The sequence below is a fragment of the Lactuca sativa genome, chromosome 8, assembly GCF_002870075.4.
Source record: "Lactuca sativa cultivar Salinas chromosome 8, Lsat_Salinas_v11, whole genome shotgun sequence".
Taxonomy (NCBI): Eukaryota; Viridiplantae; Streptophyta; class Magnoliopsida; order Asterales; family Asteraceae; genus Lactuca; species Lactuca sativa.
In genome coordinates, this window is record NC_056630.2 from 122,463,372 (window position 1) to 122,483,351 (window position 19,980).

General features: G+C 38.0%; 1 long non-coding RNA gene across 1 annotated transcript; it reads right to left on the reverse strand.

Moving 5' to 3' along the window:
• Nucleotides 1-19,183: 19,183 nt before the first annotated feature.
• Nucleotides 19,184-19,591, reverse strand: LOC122195671 (uncharacterized). The gene is made up of 2 exons (XR_006186151.2): nt 19,487-19,591; nt 19,184-19,286 (listed from the first exon to the last, which is right to left on the reverse strand). It is a non-coding gene; the product is annotated as an uncharacterized LOC122195671 (long non-coding RNA).
• Between the last annotated feature and the right edge of the window lie 389 nt (nt 19,592-19,980).

Genomic DNA, 19,980 nt, shown 5'->3' on the forward strand with positions numbered 1-19,980 from the left:
GGGTCGTTAGCCGAATAGGTAGAACAAGGACTTATAAATTCTCATTAAAATTATAATGATAATTATAAAGTAACTAAATGTTTTATTAAATTCCCAATCCTAGTTACTTTAGGAAAAATGTGAATAAGGTGCTAATCCATGAAATTACACTTTACACTTTGTCTAAGTCGTTAGTGGAGCGTGTGTGGTTAACCGGCACACTAACTTGAACTTAACAAGGTAGGTAAAGGGTGACTTAATGTTTATCATTGTATCGATGGAGCGTGTGTGGTTAACCGGCACATCGATTGAGGGGTAATACATTAAGGATTCCAAGTAATTTGCATGGTTACTTCACACCTCGTTTTGTGATCCTCGACATCACAGTCACAAAACTTGGAGGGCACACTCGAGATTGAAACATGCCTTTGAAAAGTTCATTGAATCTCAAAAGAATCTAGGAGTTTCTAAGAACCAAATTAAATATTTTTAATATTTCGGCTTTGGTGGAAATTGGTGAATCGTCATTCACCTACCTTTCAAATATGTTATTACTTAGATTATGGCATACCTCTTCTAAGTATAATATATTGTGATTGGGTCCTAGCCTTAATATTACATTTGGGTGTTTATTAAGGACTATATCAATACCTAAACTAAACTTTTTCTCCTTTTTCAGATGTCTACAAACACTGCTGCTTCTGGCTCTAATCCTAATGGCTCCTTTTCTCTAATGAACTTGTGTGGGAAAGTCACTTTTGATGGATCCAACTTTAATGAATGGATCCGAAACATCCGAATGATTACCCGCTACGAGGACAAAGAATATGTCCTCGATAAGGAGCTTAAGGAGATTGATGAGACAATTGCTACTCCTCAAGAGATCGCTGACTTTAGGGCACATGAAAGGGATGCCACCAAGGTGGCATGCATCATGATGGCTACTATGACAGCCGATCTCCAAAATTCCTACGAGGACTTCTACCCTTTTGAAATGCATCAAGATTTGATGGAAAGATACCATCAAAGTGCAAGACAAGAGAGGTATGAAATCATCTCCTCCATGATAACAACCCGAATGAAGGATGGTGAACCCATCACGGGCCACATGCAGAAAATGCAAAGATTTGTGGACCGCTTGCTGAAGCTTAATGTGAACTTCCCCGAGGAGCTAGCAATAGATATCATTTTGCACTCCTTACCTTCATGTTATGATCAATTCCGCATGACATACCACATGAACAAGGAAGGGGTCACTCTTAGCAAACTTCAAGGACTCTTAAAGACCGCGGAAAGTGGTCTTAAGGGTAACACGGTTGTTACTACTCCTACTCCTACCAACTCCGCCCCTATCTTGGCAATCGGGAAAGGACGAGGGAAGAAGAGAAAGAGTTCTTCAAAGGGTACCAAGGTTAGGACCCTTGATGGCTCTTCTTCAAGTGGAACCAAGAAAGGTTTCATCATTCCTTCTTCTAACCCAAAAGAGGCTGAATGCTTCTATTGCCATGAAAAGGCACATTGGAAGCGGAACTGCCCAAAGTACCAGTAAGATGTGAAGGATGGAAAAGTCAAACCCAACCATGCAGGTATTTACACTATCTTATCTAATAACTCACCCCATTCTAACTCATGGGTCCTTGATACCGATTGTGGTATTCATATATTTTCTGATCTGCAGGGACTAAGAAGAAGTGAGAATGTGGAGCAAGGAAGAATAAACTTGATCATGGGAAACAGGAAAGCTTCACCTGTCACCAAGATTGGAGTTTATACTTTATCGCTAAGTAGTGGGTTTAGTTTAGATTTGAATAAATGCTGTTATTCGCCAGAAATGGAAAGAAATATTATTTCCTTTTATGCATTGTATAAACAAGGTTTTACCTTTTCATTTGATAATGAAGTTGGTTCGATTAATGCTTTCTTTAATAATGTTCTTTATTTTAAAGCATTACCTTGTGATGGTGTGTATGAAACTGTATCTGTGGTTGATAACTTAGAAAATAATGTTTTGTGTATTGATTCTCTTAATAATAATAACTTGGATAAAGCATCATTATGGCATTGTCGTCTTGGACATATAAGCAAGAAACGCATAGGCCAACTCCAAAAGGATGGAGTCTTGGAGTCATTTGACCTAAAGTCAGATGATAGTTGCGAATCATGCTTACTTGGAAAAATGACAAAGTCACCCTTCACAGGTTCTTGTGAGATGGGTGAAGGTTTGTTGGATCTTATACACACGGATGTATGTGGGCCCTTCAAACATGCCATAAGGGATGCTAATCATTATTATTTGACTTTTACTGATGATTACGGTAGATATGGATATGTCTACTTAATCAAGTATAAGTCAGAGACTTTCGAAAGGTTTAAAGAATTTAAACAGGAAGTCGAGAATTAATTGGGCAGGAACATTAAGATGCTTCGATCCGATCGAGGTGGTGAGTATCTTAGTTAAGAGTTCCTCGACTATCTTAACGAATGTGGGATTGTCTCACAACTGACACCTCCCAGAACACTGCAGTTGAATGGTGTGGCTGAGAGGCGGAATCGAACCTTGCTAGATATGGTTCGTTCCATGATGAGTTGAGCTTCGCTACCAATCTCATTCTGGGGGTATACCTTAGAGACTGTCGCCCATATCCTTAATCTAGTTCCTACAAAGAAAGTTGCCAAAACTCCTCGCGAGATGTGGACTGGCAAAGTACCCAAACTAGACCACATCAAGATTTGGGGTTGTGAGGCTTTCGTGAGACGTGAGACTCATGATAAGCTTGAACCCCGAAGCGAGAGGTGTATTTTCATCGGCTACCCACAAAAATCCTTTGGTTACCTCTTCTACAGACCCAGTGATAATGTGGTCTTTGTAGAAAGAAGAGGAGTCTTTCGTGTGAGAGAATTTATAAGACTGTAGGGTGCAAATGGATCTTCAAGAAGAAGACCAACATGGATGGTAATGTACACACTTATAAGGCACGACTGGTTGCCAAGGGCTTCTCTCAAACTCCAGGATTGGATTATGATGAGACCTTTTCTCCAGTAGCCAAGATTAAGTCTATTAGGGTTATGTTAGCCATAGTTGCATTTCATGACTATGAAATATGGCAAATGGATGTCAAAACCGCTTTCGTTAATGGAAAGTTGACTGAAGATGTTTACATGAGTCAGCCAGAAGGTTTTGTCAGTAACGAGTACCCCAATAGAGTGTGTAAGCTTGAGAAATCCATTTATGGATTAAAGCAAGCACCTCGCAGATGGAATCTTTGCTTTGATGAGAAAGTCAAGAAATTTGGCTTTTCTAGGAGTGAAGATGAATCTTGTGTGTATGTCAAGGCTAGTGGGAGTATAGTTAGCTTTTTGGTATTGTATGTGGATGACATACTACTCATAGGAAATGACATCCCAACTCTGCAGGAAGTTAATTCCTGGCTTGGGAAGTGTTTCTCTATGAAGGGCCTAGGAGAAGCTGCCTATATTCTAGGGATAAGGATTTTGAGAGACCGGAGTAAAAGACTAATTGGACTTAGTCAAAGTACCTACTTGGACAAGGTGCTGAAGAGATTCAACATGCAGAACTCCAAGAAAGGAGAGTTACATATGCAGAGTAATGCCAGATTGAGTAAAGCTCAGAGCCCAAGTACCGAGGTTGAGATAGCAGAAATGAGTCTAGTACCCTATGCTTCGGCTATAGGATCGATCATGTATGCTATGACATGTACTCGACCTGATGTAGCCTTTGCCTTGAGCATGGTTAGGAGGTATCAGGGGAACCCTGGCAAGGCACACTAGACTACGGTAAAGAATATCCTCAAGTACCTATAGAGGAATAAGGATTGGTTCCTTACCCTCGGCGAAAGTGATGACTTGAGAGTTATAGGGTATAGTGATGCTGGCTTCCAGACTGATAGGGATAATTTCTGCTCTCAGTCGGGATGGGTCTTTACCCTAAATGGAGGAGAAATCACTTGGAAGAGTTCCAAGCATGAGACAGTGGCTGATTCAACTTGTGGATCAGAGTATATAGCAACAAGCGAGGCAGCAAAGGAGGCTATATGGCTGAAGAACTTCATAGGAGACCTTGGAGTAGTACCAACTATAAAGGAGCCCATGGAAATTTTCTGTGATAGTGAAAGTGTTGTTGCCTTAGCCAAGGAACCAAGGGATCACGGGAGATCCAGACACATCGACAGAAAATATCATTTTATCAGACATCGCATAGAAGAAGGAATCCTTGTGGAAAAGAGGGTATCATCGGATGAGAACCCAACAGATCCCCTCACGAAGTGACTGAGTAGGGTTAAGCATCTCCAGCATGCTCAGAGCATAGGGCTGAAGGATGATATAAGTTTTAGTAGTTAGATAATTTATGAAATTTGTAAAGTGTAATTGACATTTGATGATGAATAAAAGTTGGGTTTATTTATGAGTAAAGTGTTACTATATTTTGTCAACCATTTACTATAATTTCGTTTGCATGTTTTGACTACCAGAATATTATGTTTGGTATATCATATTATTCAAACCTCCACAGTCGGTCATATGTCGGAAGTAGGTATGAATCAAGACTGTCATGATTAGTTGCAGAGGTCTAAGGTGTTGGACAGGGCTACAACAATCATGAGTGCTCATAAGTTCTGAGTATTGGAATCAACCCACGCTCACTGGAATCACTTCATGGAATTTATCTCGAGTGATCATGAGATGGTAATATCACATAAGTCTTCAAACCTAGAGATATGATTTGTTACTTATGAGTTGGTTATGCATTGATTGTTCGAAAACGCATTGGTAACTTGATGCTATGAAACGTGCTTTTGTGTGTAATTCAATGAGTAGTAGAACAAACATATGAGTCGAAGTTTCTTTGTTCCTTCTAGGATTAGAAGCTGATATCTGGGCCCCTCGATGATTTTGTTTTGACCTATGTACCGGGCCCGGTCAGAACTAATTTGATGTGTTCAATTAAGTTCTTTGTCAAACAAATCAGAAATCTGGAAACAAACTGTTGGACAATAAGTAAGACATTGTTCCATGTATTTGTCCGGCTAATATCTAGAACAGAGGAGTATGTGAACACTTATCCTAAATGGCGTATCAATATTTTTCTCACTTCCGAGAAACCTTGAAAGAGCTATGATTGCTGATCGGTTCCTGAAGTATTACAGTTATAGTTATTAGACTTATCCAAGTGGGAGACTGTTGGATAAGGTGTCTAAGTCCATAACTATTTCTGGTATGTACTTGACCTGACCCGGCATGGTCCATTTGGGTTGCATGGCATCATGCAATTGAATAAACAAAATGAGAGAAATAACACTTATGGTTATTAATATATTATAATTTCTAATATATTAATAATATTATTTAATTAGTTTTGATCAAGAATTAATTTAGAATTAATTAAGTGATCAAAAGATAACTAATTAGATATATGGGTAGATTATGTAAATCTTCCATATCTTATATAGTGGGCTAAGAGGCTCCATGGATTGTCAAGTTGGGTTCCACCCATCGGATGCTCCATGGATGCCCCATGGAATTAACCCATGGATCAAGAAATGAAGAGTCATGTTACATTAGGGTTTACTTAATGCAACACACTATATAAGTAATGTGTTTCTCCCCAAAAATTGGTTACACTAAGAAATAAGAGGGCTTGGCCAGTTTTGCATGTGTTAGATGTTGGATTAGGTGTCTAAGCCCATAACTATAATTGGTATGTACTTGAATTGATAGCAGCACAGTCCTTTTGGGTTGCCCTCAAACCTAGCAACCGGACAAGGAAATTATGAAAGGAGAGATATTAATTTATTATAAGATTAATAAATTAATATAAATGAATTTATTAATATGTTAAAAGATTAATATATTAATAAGAAATCATTTTATTTAATTAGTTGTTAGCCAGAAATTAATTAGAATTAATTTCGGGGTTAAAAGAATTAATTATAAGGTGCAGGGACTAGTTTGCAATTATCTAATAGTTGAGTGGAAGGCTCTAGAACCCCCTTGGATAAGGGTGGACGAAATATTTAGGGGAAACCCTAATAATTTCGTCCATAGGGGCTTGGATAAGGCCCTTGGGTTTGCTTAGGCCCTAAGCAAAGGATAACTAGGGTTTCCCCTAAACCCTAGATCCCTCAGCTATATAAGGAGCCTCCTGGTTCATGTTTTGGTCACTCTTTTCTTTTGAAGAAACTCTAAGGGCCAAAATTTTGCATACTCCCTCTTCCCTCTCTCCTCTACTTTCCTTCTTGCTAGTTTGGGTGTGATTCCATTAGAGGCATTACACTTGTGGTGCTAAGCTTCCAAGAAGATCAAGATCAAGATCAAGGGAATCATCAATTGTTTACTATAACAATTGAAAGGTATGTAATTACTAAACCCTAGTTTGTAAATTTCGATTATAGCCTCTCTCCTCTAAGGTTCTTGTTTTGCAATTCAAAGTTGTATGTTCAATAGATAAAACATAGATCTAAAGTAGGTTGCATGTGAACTTAGGAATTGTTTTCTAGTTTTATTTGTTTTACATAAAACCCATCAGTGGTATCAGAGCCTTTGTTTGTTTTAAATTGAATTGTTATAATTGTTGAATTGCAAATTAGAGTTTATAGCTATTAAACCCTAAAGGCCATTTTTTCGATTTTTAGGGTTGTGGATCAAAGGGTTTTTGAAAACCCTAGCCTCCAAAGAACCCTAATCGAAATTAGGGTTAGGGTTTTGAAAACCCTAGCCTCCTCCCTTGGAAATTTCGAAATATGCTATAAAGATTAGGGTTTCTTTGTTTTGAATAATAGTTGCCTTATTGGATAATTGAGAAAAATAAGGAAATTATCTTATCCCCATATTTTCGAAATCTAGAAGGGATATGGATTAGGATTAAATTAATTGTTTAATTTAATTAGATAATCCTTACAAGATTTAATAAGTTAATTAAAAGTTAATTAATAGATAAATATTAAATCTAATTAATTGGTTTATTTAAATTTAGAAAATTTAATAGTTTAAATTTAGAAAATTTAATAGTTTAAATTTCGAAAAAAAAAAAATTTATATAAACCCTTGGAGTTTTAAAATGTTTTAAAACACACCTTATATATATACTATAATTAAAAGTTAAATATTATATATGTATAAGAATATGGTCAGTCAAATTGCTAGTATGCCTCATTCACGAAGCTAGTCTATAAGGGGGGTATAAGGAAACTGCCTATAAAATGGTAGTTGAATGGGTGTCCACTCTCACCCACCGCTTCCTTGATTAGTGGAGGGTCGTTAGCAGAACGGATTTGATAGGACAACTACTTACCATTAAAAGTATAATGCTATTAAAGAAAGTACTAGAACACTATTTTTTCAAAATCCCAACTCTAGTTACTTTAGGAAAAATGTGAAAAGTATGCTAATCCATGAAATTGCACATTATGCTTTATTGGTCGTTAGTGGAGCGTGTGTGGTTAACCGGCACACTAAAAGGCACTAATAAAGAGTAGTAATGGGTATCTTATAATTATCATTTTGATGGAGCGTGTGTGGTTTACCGGCACATCAATAGTTAATGATAAAGACAATAAGGTTACCAAGCACATTTGCATGGTTATTCACATCTAGTTTGTGATCCTCGGTATCCCAGTCACAAATAGTAGAGCATAATCCAAGATTAAAACATGCCATTAAATAGTTTTAATGTATCTCAAAAGAATTAGGAATTTCGCTTCGTTTATTTTTCCTAATGGTGGAATTGGTGAATCGTCATTCACCTACCTTTATGAGATTTGAACTTGGATCTCGGCATCCCATTTCTAAGTTGTAAATCGTCATAGTTGGGTCCTAACCTTGATATGATATCTTTGGGTTATTATATTGAGGTGTCTTGTAATCTAACTAAAACTATCTTTCTTTTCAGATGTCTACTCCTAGAAACACTTCTGCTTCATCATCCTCCAGCCACAACTTCTCTCTACTAAACATCTGCTCCAAAGTCGTTATGGATGGCTCCAACTATAACGATTGGATGCGTAACATCAAGATGGCGCTTAGATTCGAGGACAAAGAGTATGTCCTTGAAAAGGAGCTCAAAGAACTTGATGAGTCAAAAGCCACTCCCGAAGAGTATGCTGCCTACAAGAAACACTATGATGATGCTACCAAAGTGGCATGCATCATGGTTGCAACCATGTCCCCAGAATTGCATAGGTATTATGAGGACTACTGGCCTTTTGAGATGAACAAGGAACTTATGGAAAAGTACCATAAGCGAGCTCGTCAAGAAAAGTTTGAGGTAGTCAAGTCACTCATGGCTTGCAAGATGAAAGAGGGGGAATCGGTTGTATCTCATGTGCAAAGAATGCAACGCTACATAGAGCGTTTGGTCAAGCTCAACATTCACTTTGATGAGGAATTGGCCATTGACATGGTCTTGAACTCGTTGCCTGATTGTTATGGTCAGTTTATCTTAACTTACCATTTGAACAACACTGAGCAGACTTTGGCCCAATTGCACAACTTGTTGCAGACAGCTGAGGCAGGGATGAAGGGTAAAAGTATACCCTCCACACCTGCAAGTGCCCCTGTCTTGGCCATTGGACAGGGAAAGGGGAAGAAGAGGAAAGGTCCTCCCAAGCAAAACTAGAAGAGCAAGGCTCAAGCTGTGTCATCTAGTAATGGCCTGAAGGCTAAGCCCAATGGTTCCACTCCCCATGTTTCTGATCCAAAAGAGGCCATTTGTTTTTACTGCAATCAAAAGGGGCATTGGAAGAGATCTTGCCCACAATATCTGCAAGATATCAAGGATGGCAAAGTGAAGCCATCCTCGGCAGGTATTTACACTATTTCTGCTAATAACTCATTATCTTCTCGTTCATGGGTCCTTGATAGAGGATGTGGTTTTCGTATCTGTTCTGATTTGCAGGGGCTAAAGGAAAGTGAGGAGATAGAGCATGGGAGGATAAACTTGATCATGGGAAACAGAAAGTCTTCACCAGTGACCAAGATCGGAGTTTATCAACTATTGCTTAGTAATGATGTTAGATTAGACTTAATAAATTGTTGCTATTCGTCTGAGATGACGAGAAACATTATTTCATTTCATGCATTGTTCAGACAAGGTTTTAAATATTCTTTTAATGATTTGAATGGTTCAATTTATGTTTATAAGAATGGTGTTTTTGTGTTTGAAGCTTTACCTTGTGATGGTGTGTATGAAACAGTGACTTGTGTTGATAGCTTAGGAAATAGTGTACTTAATATTGACTTGTCTAATAGTGTAGACAAGGCATGCTTGTGGCATTGTCGTCTTGGACACATTAACAAGAAACGCATAGCCCAATTCCAAAAGGATGGAGTGTTGGAATCATTTGACCTAAAATCAGATGATATGTGTGAATCTTGTCTTTTGGGAAAGATGACAAAATCACCATTCACAGGGTCTTGTGAAAGAGGTGAAGGTCTGTTGGATCTCATACACACAGATGTGTGTGGGACCTTCAAATCAACCACAAGGGATGCTAATCGATTCTATGTGACTTTCACTGACGATTATAGCAGATATGGTTACATCTACTTGATCAAACATAAGTCAGAAACCTTTGAAAAGTTCAAAGAGTTTAAGCATGAAGTCGAAAATCAATTGGGCAGAAAGATCAAGATACTTAGATCCGATAGAGGCGGGGAGTATCTTAGTACCGAGTTCAACGACTATCTGAAAGAATGTGGGATAGTCTCACAATTGACTCCTCCTAGGACACCACAGTTAAATGGTGTAGCTGAGAGGCGCAATCGAACCTTGTTAGACATGGTTCGTTCTATGATGAGTCGTGCGTCGCTTCCTATTCACTTCTGGGGGTATGCCTTAGAGACAGCCGCCCACATCCTCAATCTTGTCCCTACAAAGAAGGTTGCCAAAACACCTCACAAAATGTGGACAGGGAAAGTTCCCTCATTAGAACATATTAAAGTCTCGGGTTGTGAAGCTTTCATAAGACGAGAGACTCACGACAAGCTAGCAGCTAGAAGTGAGAAATGTGTTTTCATTGGTTACCCAAAACAGTCTTTTGGATATTTGTACTACAGACCTAGTGAAAACGTGGTGTTTGTAGCTCAAAGAGGAGTCTTTCTGGAAAGAGAGCTCATATTCAAAGAGGACAGTGGGAGTACCATTGATCTTGAAGAGATTCAAGAGTCAACCAATGAAGGAACCTTAGATGACACTAGCACTCAACCAGAGGAAACAGTTCCTGTTGAACCAGTTGATAAATCATTACCTCTTCGAAGATCCACTAGGGTGAGTGTGCCACCTGATTTGTATGGTTTTCATATTACTTCAGATGGTGACACATTCATAAGTGACAGAACATTGATAAACTTAGATGAACCAGTCACTTATAAGGAAGCAATGGCAGGCCCAGAGGCTTCTAAGTGGAAAGAGGCAATGGACAGCGAGATTAAGTCCATGTATGACAACCAAGTTTGGAATTTGGTTGATAGTGCACCAGGTCGTAAGACAGTTGGGTGAAAATGGATCTTTAAGAAGAAGACAGACATGGACGGGAATGTGCATACATTCAAGGCTCGACTGGTTGCAAAAGGTTTCACTCAAACCCCAGGGGTTGACTATGATGAGACCTTTTCACCAGTAGCTAAGATTAAATCTATTAGGATATTGCTCGCCATAGCTGCCTTTCATGACTATGAAATCTGGCAGATGGATGTCAAGACTGCCTTCCTCAATGGGAAGTTGGCTGAAGATGTTTACATGAGTCCGCCAGAGGGTTTTGTTGATGCAAAGTTTCCTAATAGAGTGTGCAAGCTTGAGAAATCCATCTATGGATTGAAACAAGCATCTCGCAGCTGGAATCTTTGCTTCCATGAGAAAGTCAAAGAGTTTGGTTTCTCTAGAAGTGAAGATGAGTTTTGTGTGTATATCAAGGCTAGTGGGAGTATAGTAACTTTTCTGGTGTTATATGTCAATGACATATTACTCATTGGTAACGACATTCCAACCTTGAATGAAGTTAAGTCTTGGCTTGGAAAGTGTTTTGCCATGAAAGACCTAGGAGAAGCCGCCTATATTCTTGGAATTAGAATATTGAGAGATAGAAAGAAGAGACTAATTGGACTTAGTCAGAGCACATACTTGGATAAGGTACTAAAGAGGTTTAGTATGGAAAATTCCAAGAAGGGAGAGCTACCTATCCAGAGCAATACCAAATTGAGTAAGACTTAATGCGCGAGTACAGATGAGGAAATAGATGACATGAGTCGTGTACCTTATGCTTCCGCTGTCGGATCGATCATGTACGCTATGACATGTACTCGCCCTGATGTGGCATTTGCTTTGAGCATGGTCAGTCACTATCAGGGAAACCCAGGTAGAGCTCATTGGATAGCCGTGAAGAATATACTCAAGTATTTGCGAAGAACGAAGGACTGGGTCCTTGTACTTGGTGGCAATGATACTTTGAGAGTAGATGGTTATAGTGATGCCAGCTTTCAGACGGATAGAGATAACTTCCGTTCTCAGTCAGGCTAGGTATTCTTATTAAATGGAGGAGCAGTTACTTGGAAGAGTTCCAAGCAAGATACGGTGGCTGATTCTACTTGTGAATCAGAGTACATAGCAGCAAGTGAAGCGTCGAAAGATACAGCTTGGTTGAGGAACTTCATCGGGGATCTCGGAGTTGTTCCAACCATCCAGGAGCCCATGGAACTGTTTTGCGATAATGAAGGAGCGGTTGCCTTGACAAAGGAACCGAGAGATCATGGTAAAACCAGACATATCGACAGAAGTACCATTTTATCAGACATAGAGTAGAAGAAGGCCATCTTATAGTGAAGAGGGTGTCATCTGAAGATAACCCAGCAGATCCCCTCACAAAGGGTCTGAGTAGGGCTAAGCATATTCAGCATGCTCGGAGCATAGGACTGAAAGATGATATTAGTTTTAGTAGTTAGATTAGTTTTGTTCTGAAACTTGTAACAAAGTAAATGTAATTGACTTTTGGTGATTAAATAATAAAGTATTATTTATAAGTTTGGGTTCTACCTTTTGTCAATTGTTTATTATTGTGTTTCATTTTTGCATGTTTTACTTCCCAAATAATAAGATTATTCAAACTCCACAGTCGCTCGTACTTTTGGAAGTAAGTAGTGAATCAAGACTGTCATGAACTGGATTGTAGATTGTCTAAGGATAGACATGGCAATAGATTTTGTTGCAATGTTCATGAGTACTCAGAAATTGAGATTTGAGTATTGGATAAACCCTCGCTCAGAGTATTACTTCATGGAATTCATCACGAGTAATACTGAGACGATAATATCTTATAATCTTGAAACAGAGATATATGAGTTGTAATTTGCAAGTCGGCTATGCATTGGTAATACGAAAACGCATCAGTAACTTGGTGTTATAAAACGTATTATCATGTATGGTTTGATGAGTAAAAGATACAAGCATATGAGTCAATGTTTATTCGTTCCTTTTTCCTTAATGGAAAAAGCGATATCTGTGGGCCCCTCGATGATTTTGTGTTGACTTATGTGTTGGGCCCAGCCAGGACTAAATTGATGTGTTCAATTAGAAGTCCTACATCATCACTAATCAGGAATCGGGAAACATAGATTCTGGACAAAGAGGTTGATTGCATTCCATGTCTTTTGTCTAGGGATATCTAGCAGAACGAAGGATTATATGATCACTTATCTTAGGACACGTAACTGACTGGGTCAGAGTTCGGCAGCAGCTTTTTGGAAGCTACAATTTGTTGGTCAAATTTAGAAGGCATACTAGCAATTATAGTTACAGACTTATCCAAGTGGGAGACTGTTGGATTAGGTGTCTAAGCCCATAACTATAATTGGTATGTACTTGAATTGATAGCAACACAGTCCTTTTGGGTTGCCCTCAAACCTAGCAACCGGACAAGGAAATTATGAAAGGAGAGATATTAATTTATTATAAGATTAATAAATTAATACAAATGAATTTATTAATATGTTAAAAGATTAATATATTAATAAGAAATCATTTTATTTAATTAGTTGTTAGCCAGAAATTAATTAGAATTAATTTCAGGGTTAAAAGAATTAATTATAAGGTGCAGGGACTAGTTTGCAATTATCTAATAGTTGAGTGGAAGGCTCTAGAACCCCCTTGGATAAGGGTGGACGAAATATTTAGGGGAAACCCTAATAATTTCGTCCATAGGGGCTTGGATAAGGCCCTTGGGTTTGCTTAGGGCCTAAGCAAAGGATAACTAGGGTTTCCCCTAAACCCTAGATCCCTCAGCTATATAAGGAGCCTCCTGGTTCATGTTTTGGTCACTCTTTTCTTTTGAAGAAACCCTAAGGGCCGAAATTTTGCATACTCCCTCTTCCCTCTCTCCACTACTTTCCTTCTTGCTAGTTTGGGTGTGATTCCATTAGAGGCATTACACTTGTGGTGCTAAGCTTCCAAGAAGATCAAGATCAAGATCAAGGGAATCATCAATTGTTTACTATAACAATTGAAAGGTATGTAATTACTAAACCCTAGTTTGTAAATTTCGATTATAGCCTCTCTCCTCTAAGGTTCTTGTTTTGCAATTCAAAGTTGTATGTTCAATAGATAAAACATAGATCCAAAGTAGGTTGCATGTGAACTTAGGAATTGTTTTCTAGTTTATTTGTTTTACATAAAACCCATCATTAGAGTATTCTCTCAAGTTTATTCTTTGCATTTGGTGTTGTGTGAAGTATTTGAGGCATCACACTTGAGGTGCTAGGCTTACAAGGTTTCAAGGAACATTTTCAACAACAAGGTATGTAGTTCTATCTTTTATACAAAGAAAATTCTACCCCATGTATGATAGATAGGTTCATAAGCTTGGAAAACAACTTTGCATGATAATTAGACAAACATAGATCCAAGGTTATTAGGGTTGCATGTACACTTAGGAAGTGTTAGAATGCTCAAAACCCATCAAGATTTGCCTCCTGTCTTTTGAAGGACGGAGCTCGAGATTGGTGGGAGGAGGTAGACTTCGCATTAGGAGGCGAAGCCCTGGAGATAATGACTTGGGATGAGTTTGTGACCCGGTTTAGGGCTGAGTTTGCACCAACTATTGAGGTGCGGCAGTTGGCAAGGGAGTTTCATGACCTTCATCAGACTACTGAGACTGTGGTAGAGATCACTGCTAAGTTCCGGGAGAGGGATTTGTTGGTTCCCAGTATGCAACAGATGAGGAGATGAAGAAAGTAAGGTATCATGACATGCTGAGGGTTGACATCAGGGAGTTTGTAAGTATGTCAGGGTGAAAGAACCTGAATGATATGATTACTAGAGCCCGAGAACGGGAGATCGATTTGGAGCATATGGGGAAGAGGAAGCCAAAGTAGGTGTAGGCAGCTGTGGGTCTTATGAAGAGACCCAAGACTTCAGACCATCGATTGGGGGGCCAACAGGGATGGGGTCAGTGCAGCACATGCAGAAATAAGCATGATAGGGTTTGTCCTTCTAGGGGTATGGGTTGCTACAAGTGTGGTAGGGTTGGTCATGTCAGCAGAGATTGTCCCCAGGGGACAAGCCTGTTATGTTTTCACTACAACCAAGTGGGCAACAATAAAGCCAACTGTCTAGAGCTGATGAGACGAGCAGTAAGAGCACCTGCTCCAGCCACTATGACGATTACTGGTGGACATGATGGTATGGTGGAGGTTCCTGTGATGAGAAGTCGAGCATTGCAGTCAGAGATCGAGGGAATCCGAGTTCCATTCATTGATGTTGCAGGTGTGTATTGCATTCTTTTCCTTCATGTTTTTATTAATTAAATTTATGATTGCATATTTATGTGTGATATGCTATGTGGGTGTATCTAAGTCTTCGCCTGTGACTATATTTTCTTCATGATGGTCTAAACATCTTGTTTTGAGAACCTTCATATGCCATTTTGCATACCGAGAGCTAAGTTTAGGGGATGTTTAGGTGATCCATATTGGGATTACGATGTGAGAGACATTGGCTAACTCATTGTTCTGATCATTATGGTCCACCTTCTCCAAGATTCTAGACTCCGAGTCTCGAATCATTCCAGAAACTTTGCTAACCATCCTGGCTTCGAATGCTTTCATCATAACATCAATTTCGAAACTTGAGACAGATTGACTTCCCCCCATGTCAGCTTGAGACTAAATAATCGAATTCATCTTTTTATTCAGAATCTTGAACTGCTTCATCGTCATTAACATATGATCTGGAAAAGTTTCTTCTTCTTCATCAAATTCCAACTCTTCAAATGTACCTCCAAATCCTCCTTCTTCATTATTAGTGTCCTCAGTAGATTTGGGTGGAACAGTTGATTGAGATGAGAACAAAGTAGTGAATGGTTGATTGAGAATGGTTGCAAAAGTGGGTGAATTGGTAGTGGTTGAAACAGGAATGAGAAAAGGAGGTAATGAAACACAAGTATCCATTACAGAAGGTTCAGGAATACCTTGAGTTGTAACAAGAATTTCTTTAGTTGAATCTCCTTCACCCATAGTGACATTTACATCCATATCAGATACGTGTGTAGTGATGTCTGAAGTTCGAACCTCCTCAGGAACTGACTTGGTTAACGAAACTTCGGGTGGTGTGATGTCACAACCAGCAAAATTAGATCAAGATGCGAATTCCTAAAACAATATAATCTCCTTGTATAAGCCCAAAACTCGATCCAATAAGCCCTCAACTTAGTTCTTTTGGGCTATAAGACATTCTTATTAGGCCTTTTAGGCTGAAAACATATACTAGGACCTTAGTTGGGCCGATAATTATTATTTTTTGGCCCTTTGAACCAAAAACCCTTTCCTAAGCTTTAATGAGCCAAGAATCCTTCATAGAATTATAAGTGGACCGAGAATCCTTATTGGGCTAAAAACCATTTCTTTTACTCTTTTGGGCCAAAGATCCTTATTGGGCCGGTTAGCCCATTTAAAAAAAAAGAAAAGAAATGAAGAAAATATGAATTAATCTATGCTTGCCACCTCAAATTTATCCTCCATGTATCCATGCACCATCCTATCAATCCCTTTCTTCCCCTCCCTCCTCCATTCTCGGCCACAAACCCACCACCACTCCAACACATTTCAAACATTTTCCTCTCTAAGTCTCAAGAACATCCTCCATCATTCTTCAAAAATTTCGAGTTCATCATCATCAAAATTGAGTTCTAGACTTCTTGGTATGTCTACTTTCATCTCTAGAGGTTCTATTTCAAGTCTATGCAAAGATCTTTCCTCTTACAACTTCATTTTCGTGATTATGATCTTAGAACACCAAAACAACACAAATCTCATCAAGAACTCAAGCTAGGTTCAAAGTTTCTTCTTCATCTTCTTCTACCTCTTGAAAACCCCAAGGTGAGTTCATACCCCCTTGTTTTCGGTTTTATAATGTTTTTGGGGGAGAATACAAGTGCTATTGTGTTAGATATATGTATATATGCATGTTTATGTGTTTAACTTTTAGATCTTTACTTGAAAATGAAGTTTATCACTTGGATCTTCATATAAACCTTGAGATAAGTATGTGTCCTCACATATAATACTTGTAAACTTGTAGATCTGGGATTTATCCACTTAAAATAGCAAAAACAAGTGTTGTGAACAAACTTAGATAACTTAAACTCAAAAATCAGCCCTTGACAAAAAAGTTTTAGTCCAATCTCGAACTGTTTTGACCAAATTAATGAGAATATTTTCCAAAACTATTTTACATGCAAAAACTTCATGTTATTACCTTTAAAATGATTACTCTCACGTTTTCATACGATTTTTCTACAATTTTTTGCGAATTTTACAAAACTGACTATCAGATTTCAAATAATTTCGGACCAACCTGTGAAGGTGAGCAATTTAACACTTGTTAGAGGCCATTAAAAATTATGAGAGAAATTGTGAACAAAGTAGACATAATTTCCAAAATTTCAGAATTTACTGATCCAAATCTCGACTTACGATGATTTTTCTACAAATTTTCCAAAAACTAGGTCGGCAAAACCCAAAACCAGAAAAATGTGTATTTCCACAAAAATCAAGCCAAAAATGATATTTTGACAAAAATGAGTTTAAAATGTTGTTTTTACCACAAACTAGTCATCAACACAAGTTTTGACAAAATAGAGACTAAAGTGTTATTTTTACTATAATTGGGCCTTAATTGAAAACTTTGTGGCTTATTCGGCCAAAAACGTCATTTTTACAAAGAATGGGCTTTCTATATCAATTTTGTAAATAATCAAGCTAAAATAAATAGAACAATAACAAATTGGTTAAAAACGATTTTCTTATCCTTACTGGGCCTGGAAATAGTATACATGTTTAGTGGGCCTTAGTGTCCTTTTACATGTATATTGGGCTCAGGGTAGATATTCACATTCCTTTTGTGCCTGAAAATAATAGATACGTATAGTGGGCCTTAGTGGTCCACTTACATGTTTATTGGGCCTAGGAATGAGTTTTATATGTGTTCTTCTTTCTTTTTCGTGTAAATTTTCGATTAAGGATCTAGTGAGACCTGTCGGTTGGCACCTTTGAGTGTACAATCGTAGCCTGTAGTTATAACCAGAGTTTCCTAAAGGGAAAGCGAGAGTTTGTGTATAGATCTATACGGGGGTTGACACCCCATACCTGAGCTGTTCACTACAGTTAGACTATGCCAGTCTAGGGTGAGAAAAACCATATTCTATTCCGGCAGCGTCCCAAAGACGCAAAGACAGACGAAATTGTCATTATTATGTATGGTTATAGCGACTCACTTAGAGGAATTAACGTTATAAGATTTACAGGAAAACATTCTATTTTCTTTTTGGGATAAAACATGAAACCTTCTTTTTGATAGAATGACAATCTATAAGCATCGGTACTCAACCACTGGGGTTGAGATCTCAACGTTTTCTTTTACAGACAACATCGGGTTGTCTGGAAATCATTCTCTTTCTATTTTTGTAACCATTAACACATATGCATTAATATAAGATCGGACACAAATATTTCAAACCATTTCTTTTTAGAAAGTATCGGATAGTTTTGAAAGCACTTTGAAAACGATTCTAAACAAGTACAAAAACCATTTTTATTCAAAACTGCTTATGAACTCACCAACTTTTTAGTTGACGCTTTTCAAAACGACTTGTATTCTCAGGAATTCCAGTAGCAGGTAATAAGTTCGACTATAAGATCAAGTGGTGCGACTTCAAGAAATTTTACTTTCTTACTTTTGTGTAACTGATGAACAAGATTCAATATGTAAACTATGTAAGTGTGTATTTCTAATGTATGATGTTTGGTTGCTATGCTTCATTTATATTCAATTGTTATGATACTGTACACGAAGTCATCCGCCCCTAGACATTTCCGCCGTCCAGGTTCGAGGGTGTGACATGTGACCTCAGTCTTCTCAGGAATCGATGTTAGTATGGAAATATTAGCTTCAGGTGTTTCAGGAATTTTCTCACATTCGGACGATTCCTCTTGAAGAACCAACTTTCGTTTCTTTATCTTCTTCTTGGAAATATGTTTGGCTACATCTTCAGGTCTTTGTTTCTTTGATGAAGGAGAAACAGGAGCTATAACCTCACGAATAAGGACCCCTTGGTAATTAAGATGTGGTTTACGAACCATGGTAGGAGAAAACCTAAAAGATCCATCTGTAGACTTTCGTGAACCACTAGACTTCTTAATTCTTTGAAAGACACCAGATTTTGATGGAATGGTTTCCTTTGCGTGTTCATCAATAACAGGCTCTACCGGCTCAAGCAAAACAGTCGAAACTTGTTCTTCTGGCTTCGTCTGTTTCTTTGGTGACTTCTAATTCTTTGGCTCCTGAACAGGTTTTTCAGGAGTAGTTGTTGCATCCTTCTTTGATTTTCTGGACTTCTTAGAAATTCAAAACCAAATTCAAAATCATTTGAAATCTATTTCAATATCCAAATCCATTTATTGTTCATCTGATTTCGAAATCCATTTCATAACTATTACTGTTCACGATGATCATTTAAGGCCAATATTTTGTTTGTTTTTATCCAAAAGAATGAACCCGTTACTATTCATAATATGATTGAGCCCATTATCTCAAATCCGATCCAGTTATCATTTCTTTTTGTGTGAGAGTCCACTAATCTTTTAATCTGTCAAATCGTCAATGGCTGTTTGACTTGTACGGTCGGATCATGTATCATCGTGATGAGTTAGTTGTTCTTGAGTTCTTCATCTCATTTTCTATTTTTTTTTTCTTCTCTTTCAATCGATGTTCAATACTAATCTGAAAATGAGTTTCAATTTCATGTAATCTGTAAAACGAGGAAATCAATTTCATACAAGTTCAAGTGAAGAAATCAGTCAAATTGATTTTTGATTTTCATAAACTTGTACAAAGAAAACATGATTGTGATGAAGAATAGTTGGCTAATCATGTTTTGATCTGATTAACGCATATAAACAGAGGCAGAAAACGAGAGCAATGTCAAAATATGAAAGAAAGAGTTCGTACCTCAAGAAATCGGTTGTTGATCGTGACAAATAATTGAACTGCAGCTGCGGCTTATAAATTTCCTTCTGGGGCAAAAATCTAACAATTTTGCTTCAAGATAAACCTTATATTTGGAAAGAATTAGGGTTTCCTTGACCAACAAGAAGGGTTCAACACGTTTGAAAGTAGATTCTTTCATCTGATTCGATAAAACGAAACAAGGAAGCGGAGAAATCAAGTTTGGAAAAAACCAGGAAGCAACGATTTTGATGTCTTTCAAATGTTGCATTACGGATCGAGACCAAAGCTTCATCAGACACATACTTGCCAACAATCTGATATGAGTCTCTTCCAATTTCAATTTCCCCACCATATGAAGTACAGTTGACATGGAGCGTTGACCAGGGGTTCCAATTGTGAAGCTCTGTTTCTTTCGAACATCTTCCAATCATCAAATCCATCCATCTCATCTTCCTGCTCATTTTTATGCTGATTTCAGTTTAAGCCACACACAA